The sequence below is a fragment of the Maylandia zebra genome, linkage group LG9 (genome assembly GCF_041146795.1).
Source record: "Maylandia zebra isolate NMK-2024a linkage group LG9, Mzebra_GT3a, whole genome shotgun sequence".
NCBI classification, from domain to species: Eukaryota; Metazoa; Chordata; class Actinopteri; order Cichliformes; family Cichlidae; genus Maylandia; species Maylandia zebra.
The window spans coordinates 14,658,430-14,670,440 of record NC_135175.1 but is presented as its reverse complement, the minus strand read 5'-3'; the positions used below and the strand labels follow the sequence as shown (position 1 = coordinate 14,670,440).

Below are 12,011 nucleotides of genomic sequence, written 5' to 3'. Positions count from 1 at the left end.
GTTACATCTTTATTAAAGTCTAAACAACATTAAAGTCTAATGTCCAAACAGGGTTTAAAGCAGTTTTTCTAACTAACATTAACATAGTAATACCTGCAGCAGGAGCAGGGTTTGTTTTCTTTAGAGAAAGGATCACTCCCAAATAGAGACAACTGGAAATATGTGGAGGCAATATAAAATGCCAGGGGTGTGTGATGCTTTGTATTAATAAAGACATTTACTTCATAAATAAAACTAAAAACCTAAAAATTACAGAAGTGCAGGAAAAAGTTTCTCTCACAATTTCCTATATAGGGTTAGACCCCTGTTAAATCTTCAGATACTTCAGATTCACAGCTCCATCTCTGCTCTTCTGTAGTACAAAGTCTGGTCATCTGTTCATGACCTCAAGCTGAAGCACACAGGTTTTGCAGCAGGGCAATTATCAAAAATAAACCATCAAGTCTGCCTCTGAATGTCTTAAAAGAAACGAAATAAAGAGCTTTTTAAGGCCTTGTCTAAGACTAAACTCAATGACGCTGAGATGGTGTGGCATGACCTTAAACAGACAGTTCATGCTCAAAAACCCTCCAATGTGACTGAATTGGAACAATTCTGCAAAGATGAGTGGGCCAAAATTCCTCCAAAGCTTCATAAAAGACAACTGCTAAAAAGACATTGCTAGTTAGCACAAATGCTTGATTGCAGTTGTCGCTGCTAAGGGTGGCCCAACCAGCTAATATATTTAGGAAGATTTTCACACAGGTACACAGCAAATCCAGCATGTCCAAATTAACACTGTCGGATTTGATTTCAACACTATTAAAGTGTCTATATGGGTCCACACCAGAGAGTGTTAATTTAACTCTTTTTGGAGAGTTGGTACGTTAACTCTGATTTAGTGTTAAACACCAAATCTGTCTGGAGTTGATAATTTAACACTTGGTGTTAAGAGTTTATATATTAACTCTCAAAGAGTATTTTAGTTTAACTACGTAAGAGTTATCTTCTAATTCATTCTAAAAAGCGGGAATTTTACTGTTCTGAACTTCTAGAAATTTCTTTTGGAAATAAACATTTACTAAAAAGATGCAATGGTTTTTGAAAAACATTTATTCTGAACTGTGCACCACAATTTCAAAACATTTTCTGAAAGATGTAACAGTATACATGTTCTCACTTTCATTAGAATTTTGTTTATCAAAAGGTCTGACATGGTAAATGCAAATAACAGCATCTCATCACTTATTTCTTCAATACAATATGCATGTCCTTCATTCATCCCTTTGTGGAACTTCAACGCACTTCTGCTCTCCCCCATATTCCATCTTCACAAGCATATCCTGTGCGGAGATCGAATAAAAATTAGTTGACACTAATTAATGGCACAAATAATCCAGTAATCAATTGCAGCACAGTAAAAGGAAAAAAAAGGAATCCTCTTTGAGCCATTACTTGTGTAAAGTATTTTCCCAAAAGACAAGGACACAGGCAACAGGTAATACTGAACTAAATGTAAAACCTTTTTCATTTTTACCTAAACCGTGTGCACAAAACTCTGGAGGGATCTAAATGCTAACGTAGAACCCAGTCAGGACGCCTGCTACTGCTGTTTGCTCGTTTTGTTTTGTTTTTTTATGGGCGATCGTTTTCAGGCTTCAAGTAGCACCATTATACCAACATTTCACATTCTAGACATTGTTTTAGGTGTATTTGACCAAAAGTTTGACTGAAAATTCACATGCAAGCTTTTTTTCAAGGCTGTGGTATTTGCCCGCAAACAATACCTTTCAGCTATGGAACGCCAGGACTGCCATAATGAATTAATTAAATACACCATTAAATAATTAATTAAATGTGGCAATAATTAATTAAAATTGGAATTAATTAATTAAATAAATAGTTATGACACATGTAATTAATTAATTATTGACACATTTAATTAATTATTTATGTATTTCACATTTTAATTAATTATTGACACATTTAATTAATTAATTATTGACATATTTAATTAATTATTTATGTATTTCACATTTTAATTAATTATTGACACATTTCATTAATTATTGACACATTTAATTAATTATATAATGATATATTTATTTATTTCATTTTGGCAGTCCTGACGCTTGGCTCTCATCATGAAATAATTTTATCTGTCAGCCTCACCCATCAAACTCAGGGGGCGGGGTTAACGCTGATCGAGTCAAAACCATTGCTTTGGCCTGGTGGCCATTGTTTCTAGCACACAACAACCGGCATGTGGAAGCTAACAGAACTGAGCTTTGAAAAACCCTGTTTGTGTGTTACCAAATGCCGTTTTAATATTTTTTTAGCCGAGAATGTAGTGGTTTAATCTTCATGTGTCTGGTCGGTTTGTCAAGATACAGCCTCTTTGCAAAAGTGTTTCGATGATTTCGGAGATGTCTGCCCAGTCTCACGGCAAAGCGTGGGATAGACCCGCTCGCCTCGCAAGCAATCCCACCGACAAAGCGCAGGCCCCGGTACACAGCTGTAGTAACCCCCGCTGACTTCTTTTACTGAGGTTATATTTATCGATGTTTTATTTCCTGATGTTCTTATGTGTCCTACGTGTTTCAGTCGCCAATTCTGAATTATAACTAACATTAAAAACATGTTTAAGGAGGAGAGAGAGCAAATAAATCTGTTTAACATCTGATCTTTGGGTTTTTGTTCAGTAATCAGCATGACCTGTGTATAAACACATAAAAGAGATAACGTTGGTGTTTCCGTCATGTAGTAACTGCTGGCTTTAACTGTACAAAGGTTGTTCGACACTATGAAACACATACAGACTTCATGATGTTCGGCTAATATTTTTATTGTGAATATTAATCATGCTGACCTCGCTCTGTACACCACGCAGCGAGGTCAGCATATCCACGATATCCTCAGCTCCATGAGTTAACACAAAGTTTCCCAGCTGACTATCTAACTGCCAACTATTCCAGAGACGTGAAAATATACAGCATAAAGAAAAGTGTAAGAGACTCAGCAGCAGATTAGAATAACAGTTATACATTTAATAAATCACCAAATGAATCCAAGAAACGAGCAAACCTGTTCCGACAATTTGAATTTGTATTCCCTCAGCTGCAGACTCGCTGCTGTTTAAATGTTTGAAAAGGAAGATTAGATATAAAAAACGTCAAACATAGACTCAGTCTGCCTTCACATTTGATATGAGGCCAGCACGTATAGTGGCCTCAGCAGGCTATTACTGAAATACACGTGCTATATCATAAACTATGATATAAACAGGGAGGTCCTATTAACATGTTTAGTTTTAAAGGACACCTTCCTGCCTTTAGTCTCATTCATGAGCAGTATTCGTTTTCTTCTAACATCCAGAAGTCTGCACCATGTGTTTCATAGTTTGTAACAAGCCTTTGACAGGTAAACATAACATGACCGAAAAAGCAAAAAAAAAAAAAAAAAAAAGAGAGAGAGTGTTGACATAAGAAGAGAAAATTCTCTCAATTATGGAGACAGACAAATGGTTCATTTATGTTTGATGTGTGTTTATTCCTCCCTAAATATCGTCGGTGAAGTTTGCCATGCACGTCAGATTTTCCTGCGCATTTTTATACCTCTGCCAACAGATAGAGAAAAAAAATCACATTCTAACAGACAGCTGGTGCTTAGAATACAGTTGAATAACTATTAAAAAACAGATGATATTTAGATGATAGTTCAGTCTAACACATGTGCCAGTGAACCATTAAACGTCTGTGAAACTATGCAGTTATGAAACGTAACTTTAACCTCAGCCAAACCGATTTGCTCAGTTGTAAATAAAACAGCGAAGTAAACGTGACCCGACAGACAGAACCTGAGTGAATATCGAGCACCGGCTGCCCAGTTAAACTGTGACTATCACCAGGTAACTAGGCGTGTTTCTTGAATTAGCAGCAGGTGTTAAACAGCTGACAGATGAGGAGGAGGATGCATGCAGGTAAACTGAGGGTCTGTTGAGCTGATCGCTGGTTTCGTGAGAAAAATGTCAGCTCGTTCTTTATGTTACAGAAGCACAGAGACACAAGACCAGGCGGAAAGAGACGATCGTTCGGTGAAAATGAGAATCTGCGAATGCAACATGTGGAACACGGAGAGTGGAATATGTAAACAAACCGGTTAACGTACCCCCTCGGTGCACTCTGCATGCTAACTGTTAGCAGAGCTAGTGAAATCTCTGAAAACATCTGAGCACTTTTGCAAACATGTTCTATGTTGACAACCTGACCAGACATACGTCGCGACATTCGCGGCTAAAACACTGTTAAAAGTGTAGCTGGTGACAGAAAAACGGGGTATTTTAAAACTACACCACCACCATTGCTGCCTGTGATTTGATTATCGCCCAGTAGCCCTAACATCTGTAGTGATGAAGTGTTTTGAGAGGCTCATGAAACCCTTCATCAGTTCCCTCCTTCCTCCCGACTTCGACTCACTGCAGTTTGCATACCGGACAAACAGATCTACCGGAGATGCTGTAGCACAGGTCCTGCATACCACACTGAGCCATCTAGATGAGGGATGTGGGAACTATGTGAGAATGCTGTTTATAGATTACAGCTCAGCATTCAACACCATAGTTCCCCACACCCTCTCGGGTAAGCTCCAAGATCTGGGATTCAGTACATCTTTGTGCAGGTGGATTTATAGCTTCCTGACCACGAGACCACAGTCAGTGAGAATAGGGGATGTGTACTCCCATACACTCTCATTGAACATAGGGGCCCCCCAGGGATGTGTACTGAGCCCCCTTCTCTACTCCCTCTACACCGCGGACTGCACGGCCAGACACCCCACTAATTCCATTGTGAAGTTTGCTGACGACACAGTGGTGGTGGGACTCATCTCTGGGAACGACGAGACGGCCTACCAGAGTGAGGTGGATGGACTAGCAAAGTGGTGTGTGGCAAATCACCTCTCCATGAACATCAGTAAAACAAAGGAGATGGTGATTGACTTCAGAAAACAGAGAGGTGAGAAAACTCACACCCCAATTCAGATCTATGGAACCCCTGTGGAGAGAGTCTCCAACTTCAAATACCTCGGTGTCCACATCAACGAGGACCTCACTTGGAGTACACACACGGACTTCCTCATTAGTAAAGGCAGACAGCGCCTCTATCACCTGAGGCGTCTAAAGAGGTTTAAGATCTCCAAGAATATACAGAGGAGATTCTACACTGGTGTCATTGAGAGCATCCTGTGCAACAACATCATGGTGTGGTACGGGAACTGCACAGTACAGCAACAGAAAGCCCTGCAGAGGGTTGTGCGCACAGCTGAACGCACTATGGGAACATCTCTACCAGCACTGCAGGACATCTATGCTGAAAGGTGCAGATCCAGGGCCATCAGGATCATTAGGGATTCTAGCCATCCCGCCCACAAACTGTTCAGGCCACTGAGGTCAGGGAAGCGCCTCTGTAGCCTGAAAACAAGAACAGAAAGGTTCAGGAGGAGTTTTTACCCACAAACTGTGAGACTCCTCAACCAAAACACAAACCGGACAACATGATGGACAATCTCACACACAGTACATAATTTGCACTTTATCTTTCTTCTCTGAACCTTATCCGTACCTTATTATATACATCTGTACTATGTAAATATGTATATTTTTATAGTCTTCTCATTCAACTCATTACAGTGCAATATCTTGCACGTCATGGATATATATTTATAAGCACAAACATATGGACTTTTACATTGTTTTTTTATATATTTTTTTACTTTTAACTTTTGTTTCTTTTCCTTTTTTTCTTAGCTTATGTAAAATCCTTTTTAGCATGTTTGCACAGTCGGGGGGAGTACTTTTTTAGCCAGAAAAAACATTTCACTGTATGTTGTACCAGCTATAACTACATGTGACAAATAAATAAAGAATTGAATTGAATTGAATTGAATTGATCTGCATTCTGGGATAACTGGCTGCCCCAAGTCTACACAAGCAATCTATTTTCTAGGATCGACCTGTTTTGACTTACTTTGCACGGCAACCAATCAAATGTTAGAGAAGCTGCATGGGCAGCGTTAACCCCGCCCCCTGAGTTTGATGGGTGAGGCTGACAGATAAAATTATTTCATGACGAGAGCCAGGCGTCAGGACTGCCAAAATGAAATAAATAAATATATCATTAAATAATTAATTAAATGTGTCAATAATTAATTAAATGTGTCAATAATTAATTAAAATGTGAAATACATAAATAATTAATTAAATGTGTCAATAATTAATTAATTACATGTGTCATAACTATTTATTTAATTAATTAATTCCAATTTTAATTAATTATTGCCACATTTAATTAATTATTTAATGGTGTATTTAATTAATTCATTATGGCAGTCCTGGCGTTCCATATTCAGCTAGCTAAAACAGAATATTATGCTATCAGCGAGCAACACGGCTAATGCCTTTCACACAGCTTTGTCTCAACTCCAAAGAGCCACAGAAGTAAAAGCTCATAATAATAATTGAAACAATCTTTGAAAAAATGACTTACCAAGCATGGCAAACAACTCGAATATGTAGAGCAAAATGTTCTGAAACGGCTTCACTTCAGCTTCGATTGGAGCCGTGCTGAGGGCGGAGTCTGTGAATTTACTCTGTTGGTGTCATAGCCCCTCTAGGAGTTCAGAGTTAAGAGGTCAAGAGTTAATGTTTCCATTTTAACACCTCCAGATTTGACAGAGAAACACTCATTTTTAACACTCGATTTTAACTACTATCATTTTACACCTCAGAGTTACATTAAAAGAATGTGACTCTGCTTAGAGTAAAATTAACTCTACTTTTGCAAGGAGACTATTAACACCAAAAAATTTAACACTTTTGAATTTGCTGTGTAGGTTTGAAATTCTTTTTTCCCCTTAATAATAAAAACCTTCATTTAGAAACTGCATTTTGTGTTTACTTGTGTTATCTCTGTCTAATATTTACATTTGTTTAGTGATCTGAAACATTTAAGTGCGACAAACATACAAAAAATTGGATATGAGGAAGGAGGGAAACACTTTTTCACAGCGTTTTATACACCGCTCAAAAACATTAAAGGAAGATTGAAAACATATCAGAGGTTAATGGGGGGAAATATCAAACTGATATGGGTTAGTTATGTGCAATACAAAGCAAAATTCAAGGTGGTATCAACGATAGTGATCTGATTCTGATATTTTGTACATACATTTAATGTGTTATTACTGTATTTTAAATTATAGCTCCATAATTATTAGAGGACATCAGACTACTTGTTCTTATTGTTTAATTATGAAGAATTATAATATAGATATAAAGAACCTGAAGCTTTCTGTTAATTGGTATCATTATATCTTGTTATTTAAAATGTATATACTTGCCTGGACATTTAAAAAAAAAATCAACATTCACACTTTCCCTCATTCACAGCAGTGCTGTGCCACACTCCAAATTTTGGTAAATTTTGATCCAATACCAAGTAAATACAGGGCCAGTATTTAGGCAGCTAATTGAGGGAGAGTAGTGTGCCATTGCTTAGGAGATGAATTCTCAATTTGCAAATTCTGAACACAGTTTAATCACCACTATATCACAATTGTTATTTTCTACAATAATTAGCTAACACAACAAAACACACCTTTCAGGTTTTAATGTGTTTTGAAACTGGGTTTTTTTCTGTCTCTATAGCACACAAAAAGGTTCCGCATTTTTCATAGTGCATGCTTGAGGTTTATTTTTTGCAAAGAAATAATTAACACAGTTCAGCAGGCTACATACTGACCTTGAAGGATAGAAGCAAAGTATCGATCCAGTGGTGCTAGTAGCAATCCAATACCAATACTAGTGTTGGTATCGATAATATTGATATTTGGATCGATCCACTCACCTCTAATATCGGGCAAGTACTGTGTTAGAGACAAAGGAAGCCACATTGTTTGATGGAAGTTAACATTTCCAGCCTACACAGGGATTAATTCAAAGAAGCCCCACAAATCAAAATAGAAAAAATGATGCAGCAGGATATTTTTGCTCAAACTTCATTGCAGCCACTCAAAATGGTACTCAGTAGTTTGTATATCATCCGTATGCTTGTTCTCATGCCTGGCAATTTGGGGTATGGTCTTAATGAGACAGTGGATGGTGTCCTGGATCCCAGATCTGGACCAGGTCATTACTGAGCTCCTACATAGTCTGGTTATGTCAGATGGACTGATACATAATGTTGCAGAGGTCTTCCCTTGGATTTAGATCAGGTGAGCGTGGGGGCAAGTAATTGCCTACATATCTTTGCCACATGGCATTCTCGTGCACCAGGAGAAACCGATGACCCGCTGCACCAGTGTAGAGTCTGACAATGAGTCCACGGAATTCTTCCCGATACGTAATGGAAGTCAGGTTACTGTTGCCTGGCCTGTTTAATCTGTAGCTCTGTAGCTCAGTTGTCACCAAGTAAATGTAAAGTTTCACTGGCACAGACCTGCAACAGAAACGTTTCAAGAAGCACACGTGTCAATTAAAAGTATGGCAATATTAAGCTCATGCAGACCCCACTTTTTAAACAAAAGGACTGATAACAAAACAGCAGCAGTGATGATGTTGTAATCATTTAATGTGGACCTGAAGTCTGTCGGCCAACACAGCGAGCTCGTGTTAATTGAAAGAAAACATTTTTTAAGTGTACGAAAGAAAACACAGCGCTGTTTATGAAAGTACTGTTAAACCTTTTACTTGGACAAAGCTAGCGAGAGTCCTTCATCAAACCATTTGATCAACAAATGTGAAGAAAAGCAAACTTTGTAGCTGCTCCATCCAGAGCTCTTCAAACTGAAAACTCTGCAGTAAAGCTACAGATGTTACATTAAAATATGAAGATGAACTGTTAATCTTATTATTAACTGTAGTTTACTTTGAAGTCTGAACTTTCAACACAAGCTGAAATAGAGACTCAGCGTGGTTGCAGCTTGTTGCTACGTCAGCTTAATTGCATGTCGGTCATGTGATTTGGAGACGCGGCACACAGAGTGTTAATAACACTCACCTTCATTCCGCTTTTAAAGTGTTAATGCTATCTTATCTTAATAAACAACACTTTCAAATGCAAAACTAGAGTGGCACTAGGAGTGGCAAGAGATCATTTCACCATGCCAGCTCTCTAGATCCGCACCTGTGCCGGTCCAGTGTGTGAGGCCAGCCAGGGAAAAGTCTACCTCTGCACCAGTACCCACCTTGCAGGTGGGAGCGACTGGTGCTCAGCAGGTGCCTGCACCCGTTCCTGCTCCCTGGAGGAAAGCAGCCAAGCAGGAGAGGTCGGGGGGCGCAAGGGAGCTCACAGTGCTCCTCCGGCTCGCCGAGCTCCTCCGCCAATAGCTCGCTGAGCTCCTCCAGCATTAGCCCGCTGAGCTCCTCCGGCTCACAGTGCTCCTCCGGCTCCCCGAGCTCCTCCGGCATTAGCTCGCTGAGCTCCTCCGGCTCACAGTGCTCCTCCGGCTCGCCGAGCTCCTCCGGCAATAGCTCGCTGAGCTCCTCCAGCATTAGCTCGCTGAGTTCCTCCGGCTCACAGTGCTCCTCCGGCTCGCCGAGCTCCTCCGGCAATAGCTCACTGAGCTCCTCCAGCATTAGCTCGCTGAGTTCCTCCGGCTCACAGTGCCCCTCCGGCTCGCCGAGCTCCTCCGGCATTAGCTCGCTGAGCTCCTCCAGCATTAGCTCGCTGAGCACCTCCGGCTCACAGCGCTCCTCCGGCACGCTGAGCTCCTCCGGCTCGCTGAGCTGCTCCGGCTCGCTGAGTTCCACAGCTGGCGACGCGGGCTCCTCCCGCTCGCTGAGTTCCTCCGGCTCACAGTGCTGCTCCGGCTCGCCGAGCTCCTCCGGCAATAGCTCGCTGAGCTCCTCCAGCATTAGCTCGCTGAGTTCCTCCGGCTCACAGTGCTCCTCCGGCACGCTGAGCTCCTCTGGCTCGCTGAGCTGCTCCGGCTCGCTGAGTTCCACAGCTGGCGACGCGGGCTCCTCCCGCTCGCTGAGCTCCTGCTCGGGCATGCTGAGCTCCCGCTCGCCGAGCTGCTGCCGCTGGACAAAGTCTGGGGTTTCCCGAGCTTGCACTACCCCCCGGGCTTCATGCAGGGTGCGAAGGAAGGCGGAAACTTCCTTAAGCTGGCCGAGGTAGGGACTTCCCTCCAGGATTGCCTCGATGGCATTTAACCCCACCACTCTTGCCCTTGCGTTGGTGGTGTGAGTTACCCAGTCCATCAGGCGTTGGACGCGTGTGAGGTCGCCCCCTCCGGACAGGGCTGCTGGAGTGGGTAGTGGAATGGAGGCTGCCGCTGGTGGAGAAGATGGCTGAGGGGTGACTGCATGCGGATGAGATGACGACGGTGTTACAGCTGCAGATGGTGAAGCAGCGGGTGGTGTAGATGGTGAACGGGATGAAACGGTAGGCGGTGAGGTAGATGTCGCGGGGAATGATTCAGCAGGTGACGGCCGAATTACTAGCTGGGCAATTGGCTGTGGTACGGCGACCAGCTGGGCCGCTGGCTGCGCTTTGGCTACCGGCTGGGCAGCTGGCCGTATAAACATAGCCCCAGAGTAAACGGTAGAGGTGAGTGACGAAGAATTGTCCATATGACTCACCACAGCCGGCTGTTGGAAAGTTTTAGAGTCTGACTGCGGTGAGGCACGCCGGCGGCGCAAGCGTCGCTTCTGTAACGATGCCGGGGCCAGCGTATCAGGCTGAGGTTCCACCAGCCGGCCGGACAGGAGAGCAGCTGTGTGATTTTGAGCTGCCGGTCCTTGGTCTGCTGACTCAGCAGGTGCCGCAGAGGTGAGTGGAGATGTGGTGAGGTGCAGAGGGCGTGTGAAACGTTTCCCCCGCAATGGAGGGTCCAACAAGCGAGCTGCAAGCGACGGCGGGGAGGCTATCAGCCTATGAAAAAAGAAATAGGCAGCAAGGGCTCCCAGGGAGGTTGCCATATCCTCCTTGCCCGGACAGCCCAAACCAAACAGCTCAAAACAGGAACTTTCCCTCAGCGTGGTTATAATCGAAATTAGTCTCTTAATGTCCAAAAAGCTCACAGATGAGGTGATTTATGATAAGAAGGAATCAAAAAATACGACCTGTAAGTGTCTCTGATGTGGATCTGCCGCCTGGATAATGCTCCGACAGTATTTCCAGAGCTGGGCGAGCAATTCCTCCTGTGAGACGGTCCTTGAGTCCGCTGGGCCCATAATGGCAGGATCGTTCTGTCACGGTCTGGGGGGCAGACCGTGGGGGATGTTGGAGAAAGGACCCAAACGCTGGACTTAATGAAATGAACAGTGGGTTTATTTACAGTGAGGTAAATGTACACCACACATTGAATCTCCAAAAGTGCTCCCTCAACTCCCGTGACGTGTCTTCTCCCAAGTGCTGGTATCCCGTGCTCTCTGCCCCTGTGCCTTCACACACCCCGTGTGTCTTGCAGTCCTGTGTTCCACTCTCCTGAGGAAAAATCACAGACACAGCCGTTATGGCACCAACTCCAGCAGGCATACACTGACCAGCACTACAAACACTGACATGGAGTCTAACTCAACGATCCTGGTAGCTTGCTGACGGCTGACAGCATCCGTCCCAAATCACAGTCATACCTGGAGCAGGCAGGGTGAATCTAAAGGGGGGCATGGGGTGTACTAGACCATATTTATTTCAAGGCTTTTAGAATATCGTCTGCCTGTCTTGCCTCATATTCCTGGAATTCATGTTGTCTCAAGTCTCGGTTTTTCTCAGGTTCAGGTGTCTCACAGTGGAAATTTATGTTTGTTTTATGGTTTGTATTGTTTTGATCTTAGTGTGTATTGGTGCGTACAGTACTGATTTTGTTTGCATGGTTTTACCCTGATATTTATATTCCATGTTTCAGTGTTTCAGTGTTTCAGTGATGTTAATCCACTGTGGACTGGGCGGACAATAGCAGGCGCCTGTTGAACTGTGGGCGGACCTGTTGCCTGATCTTGGGGTGCGACGGGTCATTTGCAGATGGACCGG

The 12,011-nt window shown here is 42.7% G+C and overlaps 1 long non-coding RNA gene across 1 annotated transcript; it reads right to left on the bottom strand.

Moving 5' to 3' along the window:
- Positions 1 to 1,074: 1,074 nt before the first annotated feature.
- Positions 1,075 to 6,610, bottom strand: LOC143420491 (uncharacterized). Its single transcript, XR_013100320.1, has 2 exons — positions 6,522 to 6,610; positions 1,075 to 1,322 (listed from the first exon to the last, which is right to left on the bottom strand). It is a non-coding gene; the product is annotated as an uncharacterized LOC143420491 (long non-coding RNA).
- Between the last annotated feature and the right edge of the window lie 5,401 nt (positions 6,611 to 12,011).